Genomic DNA, 15,457 nt, shown 5'->3' on the forward strand with positions numbered 1-15,457 from the left:
ACGGCGAAAGAGTGACAGACAAGACGAACACAATATGTAAACTTTTCACCTCGACGAGAAATCTCGTCACGTTTTAAGCTCGCGAGATCTCGTACAACGAGATCTCGTCACACCCCTACACAGTACACAACTATTATTAGTAGTATTGTTTCATCGATGCACAAAAGTACATATAAATATGGGAAACTCAGTTTTTCGGGTCGGCAGCTTATAAAAACTTAAGTTATGGGTTCTTTACATTGTTGGTAGTTCACATAACCACACAACAGCCTTTAGGCAATTGTTTTCTATTTGCTAGCAGACAAAATTGACTAGGAGGATCCTTTTCGCTAAACAAGTCATTGGAGAGAGTTGTTTTCCCCTCCGGGGGGATGGGACTTAAATGCGCTCTGTCTCTATCATAGACTGTATAATATTAATGGACAAAGCATCCGGTTCGGCGAAGTGCTTCAAATGCGGAAGTGCCTTAAACCTGCATTCTATCTGAATTCCAGCAGGGGGCGACACGTGCAGTTGCAAAAGGAGGTCGGTTTCTGTAGAAGTCTATGAGAAAGTGATCCACTTCTCACTTGATTTATTACCTCAGTAAACATTTTCATAATTAGTTTATGGTCTCAATCGCTAGTTTTAAGTCTTATGCAATACAGAATGATGTTTATTTTTTGAATTATAGTTTATCAACGATTTTTAAATCGGCAATAAAGCAGGGGGGGTTTTAAGGCGTGGCTATGATGTGATTGCCAGTGAAAGAGTGTAACGTAACGTAGAGTATAAGGGCTCCTCCCTCACTCCTCCCTCTTGTCTAAAATCGTCACATCCACAACCAGGATGGCTGTGCCCGTAACGGCAAACTAGACGACTCATCGCAGATCTCCACAAACCAATGGGGGACATCACACATGCTCTGTCCATTAATATAATACAGTCTATGGTCTCTATACAAGATGCAAACTCCCTGGTTCAAAATGGCAGTCAACAAACCAATGGGTGACGTCACTGATGTTACATCCATTATGTTTACAATCTATGAACAGAAGAGAATACATGTAACACAGCAAATTAAATTCAAACCACTTTAATCCGTATGTGAAGTTCTTTGTATTTAGCATTCTCGAAAATAATTTTTGAGTCATGCAGAAGTTCTTGCAGGGGTTGTGTGACACTCCAAACTGTTAGAAATGTAATCATTCCAGTTAACCTAAGCTGCTAAAAAGCTGTACAGAACCCTTAAAATACACTACTTGAGTTGAGATCAATGAACAATGCCAACTTGGTTTTGAGGAGAAGCCGGCACACTAAATCTCTAAATCTTCCCGACAAGGACAGACAAAATGTAACTGATAAGGGCATACTATGCAGGATTTACATAAAAATCAATGTATTGGCTCATTCAAAAGATATCTCATTTCTGCATCCACCCACGCCACACACAAGATACCACGCCAAGGCTGGCGGCAGCAATTGGCTGGGGGTGGGCTCAGCCCACCCAAATGTGCGTCTTGCACACCCAATCAAAAGTTAAGAAAATGTGTTTAGCCAATGGGAAAAATTGCACAGGAAATACCAGTAACATTTCTAACTTCTGATTGGGTTGGCAGCCTAAAGCCCGCCTCCAAAGTCGCCCACTGCCCACGGCCGTCTTCTCATCGATATATTGCTCTGAAGCAGACCTGTCCGTCGCTTTGTGTCCACTCTCTCTGTAAAAATAGAGATGAGCAGCGCGGCTTCCGCAGTCAGTGTTGCAGCTCCAGTTGATTATAATGGACTCACTTCTGTGTGTGTGTGTGTGTGTGTGTGTCTGCTGCATACATGTCGGGCTGCGTCTGAACTACTGTTTCGGTTTTTCACCTCCGATGAAGAGCAGTGCTCAGCCGCTTCCCTAAACTTTGTCTCATCCAGAGACCCTGGCGGGGATCTCTGTGTCTGTTAGACGGTGTGGATAAGATACTGCCATATGAGCAGAGCAACAACGTAATGCACAACCTTAACCTTAACCTTAAATCCACTAAAGATATTATTATAATAAAATGATGGCTGATGTGTGTTTTACATTAGTGCAGCTGAAAAAGAGCCATAGCCATTGTCAGAATTACTTTTATTTGCCACCAGCCTCCGGTTTAACATAAATACAGAAGCGTTTTACCATATTCACTTTTACTTCCTGGCATTAATGAAAAAAAAAAAAGTTGTATACTGTGCCATGCCCTTAAATACTTCAGGGTGTAGGCTGCAACTGGTGAACAAGCCCAGTCAAGTAAAAATGTTTACTCTTTTCTGACAGAATACATGCCACACACAGAAAATTCAAATGTAAGCCACTTCAGTGTAGCAGCTTGATGTAATTGCTTTGTATGTAGCATTCTCTAGTATCTTTTTGAGTCATGCTGAGGTTCTTGCAGAGGTTGTGTGACTCTCTGAACCGTTGTGTAATCACTCCAGTTAACCTAACAATAAAAATAAATGAAAAGATTTACAGAATCCTTAAAATGAATTACTAAAGGAAGGTAACTTCTGTCTCACAAACAACATAAACAAAAATGCTGCATTAGTCCTGCTTTATATCCGACTCTTCACCACTGAATTAAATGTATATGTTTGAGCATTTTGCTTTCAACTGATGTGCATAGTAGAGAAGTATGAACAGGAAATGGTGGTGGGGACATGCAACAAAAAAAAAAAGGGATGTGGCAATTTATGCGGTATGCGTTTTAGTCACAACAGACAAGCATGTACAAGAATTTGTGACCATCTTCTTGTTTAAAATGTGTTTTTTTATATTTTAGTTCTTATATGTTGATGGGGGGATGCACAATAAAGGCTATAAGGCAATCAAACAAATAAATACAAACAGAAAATAAATGCTATTCTCTTCCATTTATATACATTTATATTGACAGTTTAGCAAATAATTAATTATCAAGTCTCGCTTTACAAATATTAGTAGTATTAGAAGTATTAATAGTAGTATGACACAAAAAAGAAATGCTATGTAAATCTCTGTGTTGTTACTACACAAACCTATTCAAATTTAGTGTGTTTCATTGGCAGAAACCTACTTTATAATAAATAATGTTATATTTGCAACTAAAAACAGCATCAGCAAACCTTTAGAAAAAAATATGTTGTTAGGCTGCACACAGCACAAACAACCACCACTTGATAATCAGGCAACATGTACATACATGTATCCTGAGAGGCGAAACCCAGAACAAAAAAAAAAAGTTCACAAAGCTGCTACTGAATCTCATCGTATCTTTATAAACTCAGATCTTCTCTCATCTGGACTACTCTGGCTGAACAGTAAATGACCAATGTTCAGAGAGACTAAGGTAAGAAACTCAACTTGAAACTTTTAAAAGTGATGGGGAAAGAAATGAAGCACTAAGATTAGCAGTTTGTCATTTGTGTTATCTTAATGTTTGCCTAATCTGAATTATAGTGGCTTTAGTAACCAAACAAAGCTGAAATTGTAAAAGTTAGTTGAATTTTAAGGGGTATGGTGAAAGCCAAATGATTAGGCCAAAACATTCACTTTATTGTATGTCACGCCCCTCTAGTTTCCTGTCTCTCTCTCTATGCTGTCAACTGTAAAAAGAAAGGTGTTAATGCTAAAAAGAAATAAACCTTAAATGTCCCCAGTAGAAATGATACCCTTACTGGAATAACATTTCTAGTGTGTGTTTGGTTGCTTTACTTGTTTTTGATGATTAGTTTACAATTGATGTTAGAAATTAAAAGTGAGCAAAGAAGAATGTGATGCATTAACCAGTTCTTCTCAGTGAGGATGGTGTGTGACAGCTGACAGTGGGGCATGGCCAGTATTTGGCTGCAGAGTTTTGAAACCATGGTGGAGAAGGCAGGATGTCCTCTGTACCCCGGGAGGAGAGAGAAGAGTGGACGAGACAGGGTCAAAAACCTAACCTGTACTGCCATCTCCTAGCTCGGCAAGCAACAAGCCAGATGACTGTGAAAGGTTAGAGCCACACAATTCATCTGTTCTGTTCATGTCTGGGTATGCAGTTATATCATACATTAAGATGTGTATATTACATTTATTAATACATTTAATTGAGCCTAAAACGTTTCTACATCACCAGGATCAAGCTCTCGGTCAGCAGCCATTGCAGTGTCAACTCCTGTTTGTAATCATCCTAGCTGCAGTGTTTGGAACAGTCTTCTATAGGAGGAGGTAAACAGGATCCATAACCCATGCAGTGTAATTACACACATGGCAATAAGTCAAAAGGTGTAGGCTTAACCAGGTGAACAAGCCCAGTTGAGTAAAATAAATGAACTGTTATGGTTTTGGTAATTTGTTCTGTGTTTTGTCTTATTGTGGTGGTCTGTTTTTCTGTTTTGTATGTTGCTCTGTTTCCTGTTTTATTTTGACAGTCTGGTTTTCTGTCTTGTTTTACTTCCTGTCTTTTGGTTTTCCCGCTCTTGTGATTGCCTGATGTTTTTCACCTGTTTCCCAGCCCTTGTCTCACCTGCCTCTTTTTACCTCGTTATCCTCTGTATTTAGTCTTTTTGATTCCTCTTGTGTCAAATCATTGCGTTTTGTCTCCAAAATTGTATTTGCTGTTTAGTTTATTTTTGTTTGGCTATGTCAGTGGATTGCTTACAGCTGTTCTGTGTTTGTTTGTTTTTACTCGAAAACTTTGAGACAGGACCCACAGGTTACCCTCCACAAACATGTAAAAGCTTAATATTGAGCCCTATGTGTGAAGCTAGAGAAGGAATGCTTCTGGCAAAATCCACTAGTTAAACAAACAAAAACCAAAAATATAAAAACATATTGGAATATAATGAAGTAAGGCTCTAAGGGATTCTGTATTTTTCAAATATTTATTCTCCTGTAGATCAACTTTTCACATTTAATGTTATCTCTGCTGAGTCAACACACATGTAGGCCTGGGGCCTGTTTCACAAAACCAAGATAAGGGATTAAGCCGGGATTTCCCAGTTATCCTGGATCAATTTAGCCTTAAGGCCCGTTCACATTGTACGCGCAAACGGCAGCGTTGCGCTATGAAACACATGTCAATGGCTTGCATGCGCAAGAACTGGTCTGCAAGCAGCATTTTGCAGCTGGCCGCTCTTGCGGTTCAACTTTGACCGCGGCACGCGCAACAGCGGCCGCGGTGCGCTGTGACGTGCATTCAGGTGTCAGAAAAAAGTAAACACCGAATACACGTGGATCCACAAACGGAACATGGACGAGAGGTTGATTTTGGCCGTCAGCGATCTCCCAGTAGCCTCGTGAGACCATCCTGATCTCGCGAGTTCCAGAGTTTTCTACTCGCAAATCAGTCTGGCATCTTGAGGCAAAGAAAATTTGGAGCCGTTAGCCAAATGACCGGGCCAATCAGCGTTGGTTTTGAGGTGGGTTAGGTGGTGATAGACCGATGGTTTATCCAATCAGCTAACCAGTATTATCAGCCAGCGGTAGCCCTAATTCTGTTAGCCGCTCGCTAATGCTTTTTTTCTCTTGGATCCTTCTTTTGGAATATGGTCCGGGAACCTGAAATGGTGCCTTTTATTCCTAAATTCTCGTTACACAAACGGCAAATATCCTTTACCGACATGTTGCTTGCATGCTTAGCTTACGAGCTATGCTTTGCCTGCAGAAGCAGGGGCGGGCTTGTGGTTGCATTTTCATACGCTTCGTGGATCTGATTGGTTGATTTGGCCCGTCTATCACCAACATAGGTGATAGACAGATGGTTCATCCAATCAAATAACCAGTATTCCGCCCCTTCCCAAAAGTTCTCCAACGGAAAGTTCCCAGATGGATATGCTGAGCAAAGCAATCCATCTGGCGGAGTCAGGTTAATCTCCCAGAGCTGTACGACACAAGTTCGAGGTCGTACAGAAACCTCGGACGCAAAACTATGCTGTGGTGCATATTTCCACCATAATAGGCATGCCAGATGTGTAGCTTATTGTAGCTTCCTAATCATACATTCAATCATAATCATTCAGGTTGGTTTTAGCTATGTGAAAGCAACATGGACATGTCTCGACTGAAATACAATCATAACTATGTTACATTTTTTCTCAGATACTTTGGTGCATTTGTTAAATAATAATTTGCATTTGTACATAAGTGAGTGCATTTCTTAAAACAATTGGTGTAAACTGCACCGCATACTGACTGACCTGCAAAAGCATGTATTTTGATTGAAGTACTTTGTTTACATGTCCGAAGCAAGTATTTATACCAATGACCCAATCAAACTGACAAGTCCTTATGCCATTGTTTGCACCAAGATAGTCAATCTGCTTTGTGTTGTTGTCCATATTTAACAGTTCACTCTGTAAGTATAGTGTAATGAACAATGCACATGAAAGGGAGCACTATTCTCTGTGTGATACATTATGGTCATCTCTGATCTGAGAAATGTGCCAAAGCAACTGAGAAGAAGTACTGTTGTCAGCTGCGAAAACCAAATACCAAGTTGATATACAGCTCCATACAGGTATTTATAGGAAATATTTATATTTTTATGTTTATATGAAGTAAAATATATTTGGACTGATTCACACAAGTCATGTTCGTTTTCATTGAAGTTCACATATAGGTAGTTATTAGTTATTAGCTGTTGAGTCTAGATCACAGTGTGTACACATTTAACTGTTCAGCCTGTCTATTTATTTGATATTTGTGTATAACCTGCTCGAAATGTGCGGAGGGCAGAGGTAACTTTAGACTATTCAAGAGCTTTTTAGAGAATTTTGGAACTTTCTGTTTGTTTACACCTCTGCACGAACACCAGCATGACTCCAAAGATATTAGAGAATGCCAAATACAAAGAACTTCACATTAATTAGCTATTAAAGTGTCTGGAGTTGAATTTGCTGTGTGTTGCATGTATTCTGCCAACAAAGTTAATTTAAAAGTTTACATGACTTGTTCACCTGTATCAGTCTACACCCTGAAGTGTTTTGAATGCATGCCACAGTACTAGGGGTGTGACGAGACGCTTACTCCACGAGACGAGACACATCACGAGATTGGGTTCACGAGAACGAGACGAGATTTCGTCGAGGTGAAAAGTTGTCTCGTGAGGCGATGTGATGTCAGCGTGATGGAGCGTGGAATTACTATTGAAGATCCTCCTGCCACTTTTAAATCATTTGTGTGGCAACATTTTGGTTTTCCCTCGGAAATAATAAACGGCGAAAGAGTGACAGACAAGACGAACACAATATGTAAACTTTTCACCTCGACGAGAAATCTCGTCACGTTTTAAGCTCGCGAGATCTCGTACAACGAGATCTCGTCACACCCCTACACAGTACACAACTATTATTAGTAGTATTGTTTCATCGATGCACAAAAGTACATATAAATATGGGAAACTCAGTTTTTCGGGTCGGCAGCTTATAAAAACTTAAGTTATGGGTTCTTTACATTGTTGGTAGTTCACATAACCACACAACAGCCTTTAGGCAATTGTTTTCTATTTGCTAGCAGACAAAATTGACTAGGAGGATCCTTTTCGCTAAACAAGTCATTGGAGAGAGTTGTTTTCCCCTCCGGGGGGATGGGACTTAAATGCGCTCTGTCTCTATCATAGACTGTATAATATTAATGGACAAAGCATCCGGTTCGGCGAAGTGCTTCAAATGCGGAAGTGCCTTAAACCTGCATTCTATCTGAATTCCAGCAGGGGGCGACACGTGCAGTTGCAAAAGGAGGTCGGTTTCTGTAGAAGTCTATGAGAAAGTGATCCACTTCTCACTTGATTTATTACCTCAGTAAACATTTTCATAATTAGTTTATGGTCTCAATCGCTAGTTTTAAGTCTTATGCAATACAGAATGATGTTTATTTTTTGAATTATAGTTTATCAACGATTTTTAAATCGGCAATAAAGCAGGGGGGGTTTTAAGGCGTGGCTATGATGTGATTGCCAGTGAAAGAGTGTAACGTAACGTAGAGTATAAGGGCTCCTCCCTCACTCCTCCCTCTTGTCTAAAATCGTCACATCCACAACCAGGATGGCTGTGCCCGTAACGGCAAACTAGACGACTCATCGCAGATCTCCACAAACCAATGGGGGACATCACACATGCTCTGTCCATTAATATAATACAGTCTATGGTCTCTATACAAGATGCAAACTCCCTGGTTCAAAATGGCAGTCAACAAACCAATGGGTGACGTCACTGATGTTACATCCATTATGTTTACAATCTATGAACAGAAGAGAATACATGTAACACAGCAAATTAAATTCAAACCACTTTAATCCGTATGTGAAGTTCTTTGTATTTAGCATTCTCGAAAATAATTTTTGAGTCATGCAGAAGTTCTTGCAGGGGTTGTGTGACACTCCAAACTGTTAGAAATGTAATCATTCCAGTTAACCTAAGCTGCTAAAAAGCTGTACAGAACCCTTAAAATACACTACTTGAGTTGAGATCAATGAACAATGCCAACTTGGTTTTGAGGAGAAGCCGGCACACTAAATCTCTAAATCTTCCCGACAAGGACAGACAAAATGTAACTGATAAGGGCATACTATGCAGGATTTACATAAAAATCAATGTATTGGCTCATTCAAAAGATATCTCATTTCTGCATCCACCCACGCCACACACAAGATACCACGCCAAGGCTGGCGGCAGCATTGGCTGGGGTGGGCTCAGCCCACCCAAATGTGCGTCTTGCACACCCAATCAAAAGTTAAGAAAATGTGTTTAGCCAATGGGAAAAATTGCACAGGAAATACCAGTAACATTTCTAACTTCTGATTGGGTTGGCAGCCTAAAGCCCGCCTCCAAAGTCGCCCACTGCCCACGGCCGTCTTCTCATCGATATATTGCTCTGAAGCAGACCTGTCCGTCGCTTTGTGTCCACTCTCTCTGTAAAAATAGAGATGAGCAGCGCGGCTTCCGCAGTCAGTGTTGCAGCTCCAGTTGATTATAATGGACTCACTTCTGTGTGTGTGTGTGTGTGTGTGTGTCTGCTGCATACATGTCGGGCTGCGTCTGAACTACTGTTTCGGTTTTTCACCTCCGATGAAGAGCAGTGCTCAGCCGCTTCCCTAAACTTTGTCTCATCCAGAGACCCTGGCGGGGATCTCTGTGTCTGTTAGACGGTGTGGATAAGATACTGCCATATGAGCAGAGCAACAACGTAATGCACAACCTTAACCTTAACCTTAAATCCACTAAAGATATTATTATAATAAAATGATGGCTGATGTGTGTTTTACATTAGTGCAGCTGAAAAAGAGCCATAGCCATTGTCAGAATTACTTTTATTTGCCACCAGCCTCCGGTTTAACATAAATACAGAAGCGTTTTACCATATTCACTTTTACTTCCTGGCATTAATGAAAAAAGAAAAAGTTTGTATACTGTGCCATGCCCTTAAATACTTCAGGGTGTAGGCTGCAACTGGTGAACAAGCCCAGTCAAGTAAAAATGTTTACTCTTTTCTGACAGAATACATGCCACACACAGAAAATTCAAATGTAAGCCACTTCAGTGTAGCAGCTTGATGTAATTGCTTTGTATGTAGCATTCTCTAGTATCTTTTTGAGTCATGCTGAGGTTCTTGCAGAGGTTGTGTGACTCTCTGAACCGTTGTGTAATCACTCCAGTTAACCTAACAATAAAAATAAATGAAAAGATTTACAGAATCCTTAAAATGAATTACTAAAGGAAGGTAACTTCTGTCTCACAAACAACATAAACAAAAATGCTGCATTAGTCCTGCTTTATATCCGACTCTTCACCACTGAATTAAATGTATATGTTTGAGCATTTTGCTTTCAACTGATGTGCATAGTAGAGAAGTATGAACAGGAAATGGTGGTGGGGACATGCAACAAAAAAGCAGGGATGTGGCAATTTATGCGGTATGCGTTTTAGTCACAACAGACAAGCATGTACAAGAATTTGTGACCATCTTCTTGTTTAAAATGTGTTTTTTTATATTTTAGTTCTTATATGTTGATGGGGGGATGCACAATAAAGGCTATAAGGCAATCAAACAAATAAATACAAACAGAAAATAAATGCTATTCTCTTCCATTTATATACATTTATATTGACAGTTTAGCAAATAATTAATTATCAAGTCTCGCTTTACAAATATTAGTAGTATTAGAAGTATTAATAGTAGTATGACACAAAAAAGAAATGCTATGTAAATCTCTGTGTTGTTACTACACAAACCTATTCAAATTTAGTGTGTTTCATTGGCAGAAACCTACTTTATAATAAATAATGTTATATTTGCAACTAAAAACAGCATCAGCAAACCTTTAGAAAAAAATATGTTGTTAGGCTGCACACAGCACAAACAACCACCACTTGATAATCAGGCAACATGTACATACATGTATCCTGAGAGGCGAAACCCAGAACAAAAAAGTTCACAAAGCTGCTACTGAATCTCATCGTATCTTTATAAACTCAGATCTTCTCTCATCTGGACTACTCTGGCTGAACAGTAAATGACCAATGTTCAGAGAGACTAAGGTAAGAAACTCAACTTGAAACTTTTAAAAGTGATGGGGAAAGAAATGAAGCACTAAGATTAGCAGTTTGTCATTTGTGTTATCTTAATGTTTGCCTAATCTGAATTATAGTGGCTTTAGTAACCAAACAAAGCTGAAATTGTAAAAGTTAGTTGAATTTTAAGGGGTATGGTGAAAGCCAAATGATTAGGCCAAAACATTCACTTTATTGTATGTCACGCCCCTCTAGTTTCCTGTCTCTCTCTCTATGCTGTCAACTGTAAAAGAAAGGTGTTAATGCTAAAAAGAAATAAACCTTAAATGTCCCCAGTAGAAATGATACCCTTACTGGAATAACATTTCTAGTGTGTGTTTGGTTGCTTTACTTGTTTTTGATGATTAGTTTACAATTGATGTTAGAAATTAAAAGTGAGCAAAGAAGAATGTGATGCATTAACCAGTTCTTCTCAGTGAGGATGGTGTGTGACAGCTGACAGTGGGGCATGGCCAGTATTTGGCTGCAGAGTTTTGAAACCATGGTGGAGAAGGCAGGATGTCCTCTGTACCCCGGGAGGAGAGAGAAGAGTGGACGAGACAGGGTCAAAAACCTAACCTGTACTGCCATCTCCTAGCTCGGCAAGCAACAAGCCAGATGACTGTGAAAGGTTAGAGCCACACAATTCATCTGTTCTGTTCATGTCTGGGTATGCAGTTATATCATACATTAAGATGTGTATATTACATTTATTAATACATTTAATTGAGCCTAAAACGTTTCTACATCACCAGGATCAAGCTCTCGGTCAGCAGCCATTGCAGTGTCAACTCCTGTTTGTAATCATCCTAGCTGCAGTGTTTGGAACAGTCTTCTATAGGAGGAGGTAAACAGGATCCATAACCCATGCAGTGTAATTACACACATGGCAATAAGTCAAAAGGTGTAGGCTTAACCAGGTGAACAAGCCCAGTTGAGTAAAATAAATGAACTGTTATGGTTTTGGTAATTTGTTCTGTGTTTTGTCTTATTGTGGTGGTCTGTTTTTCTGTTTTGTATGTTGCTCTGTTTCCTGTTTTATTTTGACAGTCTGGTTTTCTGTCTTGTTTTACTTCCTGTCTTTTGGTTTTCCCGCTCTTGTGATTGCCTGATGTTTTTCACCTGTTTCCCAGCCCTTGTCTCACCTGCCTCTTTTTACCTCGTTATCCTCTGTATTTAGTCTTTTTGATTCCTCTTGTGTCAAATCATTGCGTTTTGTCTCCAAAATTGTATTTGCTGTTTAGTTTATTTTTGTTTGGCTATGTCAGTGGATTGCTTACAGCTGTTCTGTGTTTGTTTGTTTTTACTCGAAAACTTTGAGACAGGACCCACAGGTTACCCTCCACAAACATGTAAAAGCTTAATATTGAGCCCTATGTGAAGCTAGAGAAGGAATGCTTCTGGCAAAATCCACTAGTTAAACAAACAAAAACCAAAAATATAAAAACATATTGGAATATAATGAAGTAAGGCTCTAAGGGATTCTGTATTTTTCAAATATTTATTCTCCTGTAGATCAACTTTTCACATTTAATGTTATCTCTGCTGAGTCAACACACATGTAGGCCTGGGGCCTGTTTCACAAAACCAAGATAAGGGATTAAGCCGGGATTTCCCAGTTATCCTGGATCAATTTAGCCTTAAGGCCCGTTCACATTGTACGCCATAAACGGCAGCGCGTTGCGCTATGAAACACATGTCAATGGCTTGCATGCGCAAGAACTGGTCTGCAAGCAGCATTTTGCAGCTGGCCGCTCTTGCGGTTCAACTTTGACCGCGGCACGCGCAACAGCGGCCTCGGTGCGCTGTGACGTGCATTCAGGTGTCAGAAAAAAAACAGTAAAAGTAAACACCGAATACACGTGGATCCACAAACGGAACATGGACGAGAGGTTGATTTTGGCCGTCAGCGATCTCCCAGTAGCCTCGTGAGACCATCCTGATCTCGCGAGTTCCAGAGTTTTCTACTCGCAAATCAGTCTGGCATCTTGAGGCAAAGAAAATTTGGAGCCGTTAGCCAAATGACCGGGCCAATCAGCGTTGGTTTTGAGGTGGGTTAGGTGGTGATAGACCGATGGTTTATCCAATCAGCTAACCAGTATTATCAGCCAGCGGTAGCCCTAATTCTGTTAGCCGCTAATGCTTTTTTTCTCTTGGATCCTTCTTTTGGAATATGGTCCGGGAACCTGAAATGGTGCCTTTTATTCCTAAATTCTCGTTACACAAACGGCAAATATCCTTTACCGACATGTTGCTTGCATGCTTAGCTTACGAGCTATGCTTTGCCTGCAGAAGCAGGGGCGGGCTTGTGGTTGCATTTTCATACGCTTCGTGGATCTGATTGGTTGATTTGGCCCGTCTATCACCAACATAGGTGATAGACAGATGGTTCATCCAATCAAATAACCAGTATTCCGCCCCTTCCCAAAAGTTCTCCAACGGAAAGTTCCCAGATGGATATGCTGAGCAAAGCAATCCATCTGGCGGAGTCAGGTTAATCTCCCAGAGCTGTACGACACAAGTTCGAGGTCGTACAGAAACCTCGGACGCAAAACTATGCTGTGGTGCATATTTCCACCATAATAGGCATGCCAGATGTGTAGCTTATTGTAGCTTCCTAATCATACATTCAATCATAATCATTCAGGTTGGTTTTAGCTATGTGAAAGCAACATGGACATGTCTCGACTGAAATACAATCATAACTATGTTACATTTTTTCTCAGATACTTTGGTGCATTTGTTAAATAATAATTTGCATTTGTACATAAGTGAGTGCATTTCTTAAAACAATTGGTGTAAACTGCACCGCATACTGACTGACCTGCAAAAGCATGTATTTTGATTGAAGTACTTTGTTTACATGTCCGAAGCAAGTATTTATACCAATGACCCAATCAAACTGACAAGTCCTTATGCCATTGTTTGCACCAAGATAGTCAATCTGCTTTGTGTTGTTGTCCATATTTAACAGTTCACTCTGTAAGTATAGTGTAATGAACAATGCACATGAAAGGGAGCACTATTCTCTGTGTGATACATTATGGTCATCTCTGATCTGAGAAATGTGCCAAAGCAACTGAGAAGAAGTACTGTTGTCAGCTCTGCGAAACCAAATACCAAGTTGATATACAGCTCCATACAGGTATTTATAGGAAATATTTATATTTTTATGTTTATATGAAGTAAAATATATTTGGACTGATTCACACAAGTCATGTTCGTTTTCATTGAAGTTCACATATAGGTAGTTATTAGTTATTAGCTGTTGAGTCTAGATCACAGTGTGTACACATTTAACTGTTCAGCCTGTCTATTTATTTGATATTTGTGTATAACCTGCTCGAAATGTGCGGAGGGCAGAGGTAACTTTAGACTATTCAAGAGCTTTTTAGAGAATTTTGGAACTTTCTGTTTGTTTACACCTCTGCACGAACACCAGCATGACTCCAAAGATATTAGAGAATGCCAAATACAAAGAACTTCACATTAATTAGCTATTAAAGTGTCTGGAGTTGAATTTGCTGTGTGTTGCATGTATTCTGCCAACAAAGTTAATTTAAAAGTTTACATGACTTGTTCACCTGTATCAGTCTACACCCTGAAGTGTTTTGAATGCATGCCACAGTACTAGGGGTGTGACGAGACGCTTACTCCACGAGACGAGACACATCACGAGATTGGGTTCACGAGAACGAGACGAGATTTCTCGAGGAGGTGAAAAGTTGTCTCGTGAGGCGATGTGATGTCAGCGTGATGGAGCGTGGAATTACTATTGAAGATCCTCCTGCCACTTTTAAATCATTTGTGTGGCAACATTTTTTGGTTTTCCTCGGAAATAATAAACGGCGAAAGAGTGACAGACAAGACGAACACAATATGTAAACTTTTTCACCTCGACGAGAAATCTCGTCACGTTTTTAAGCTCATGAGATCTCGTACAACGAGATCTCGTCCACCCCTACACAGTACACAACTATTATTAGTAGTATTGTTTCATCGATGCACAAAAGTACATATAAATATGGGAAACTCAGTTTTTCGGTCGGCAGCTTATAAAAACTTAAGTTATGGGTTCTTTACATTGTTGGTAGTTCACATAACCACACAACAGCCTTTAGGCAATTGTTTTCTATTTGCTAGCAGACAAAATTGACTAGGAGGATCCTTTTCGCTAAACAAGTCATTGGAGAGAGTTGTTTTCCCCCGGGGATGGGACTTAAATGCGCTCTGTCTCTATCATAGACTGTATAATATTAATGGACAAAGCATCCGGTTCGGCGGTGCTTCAAATGCGGAAGTGCCTTAAACCTGCATTCTATCTGAATTCCAGCAGGGGGCGACACGTGCAGTTGCAAAAGGAGGTCGGTTTCTGTAGAAGTCTATGAGAAAGTGATCCACTTCTCACTTGATTTATTACCTCAGTAAACATTTTCATAATTAGTTTATGGTCTCAATCGCTAGTTTTAAGTCTTATGCAATACAGAATGATGTTTATTTTTTGAATTATAGTTTATCAACGATTTTTAAATCGGCAATAAAGCAGGGGGGGTTTTAAGGCGTGGCTATGATGTGATTGCCAGTGAAAGAGTGTAACGTAACGTAGAGTATAAGGGCTCCTCCCTCACTCCTCCCTCTTGTCTAAAATCGTCACATCCACAACCAGGATGGCTGTGCCCGTAACGGCAAACTAGACGACTCATCGCAGATCTCCACAAACCAATGGGGACATCACACATGCTCTGTCCATTAATATAATACAGTCTATGGTCTCTATACAAGATGCAAACTCCCTGGTTCAAAATGGCAGTCAACAAACCAATGGGTGACGTCACTGATGTTACATCCATTATGTTTACAATCTATGAACAGAAGAGAATACATGTAACACAGCAAATTAAATTCAAACCACTTTAATCCGTATGTGAAGTTCTTTGTATTTAGCATT

The sequence above is a fragment of the Perca flavescens genome, chromosome 6 (genome assembly GCF_004354835.1).
Source record: "Perca flavescens isolate YP-PL-M2 chromosome 6, PFLA_1.0, whole genome shotgun sequence".
Taxonomy (NCBI): Eukaryota; Metazoa; Chordata; class Actinopteri; order Perciformes; family Percidae; genus Perca; species Perca flavescens.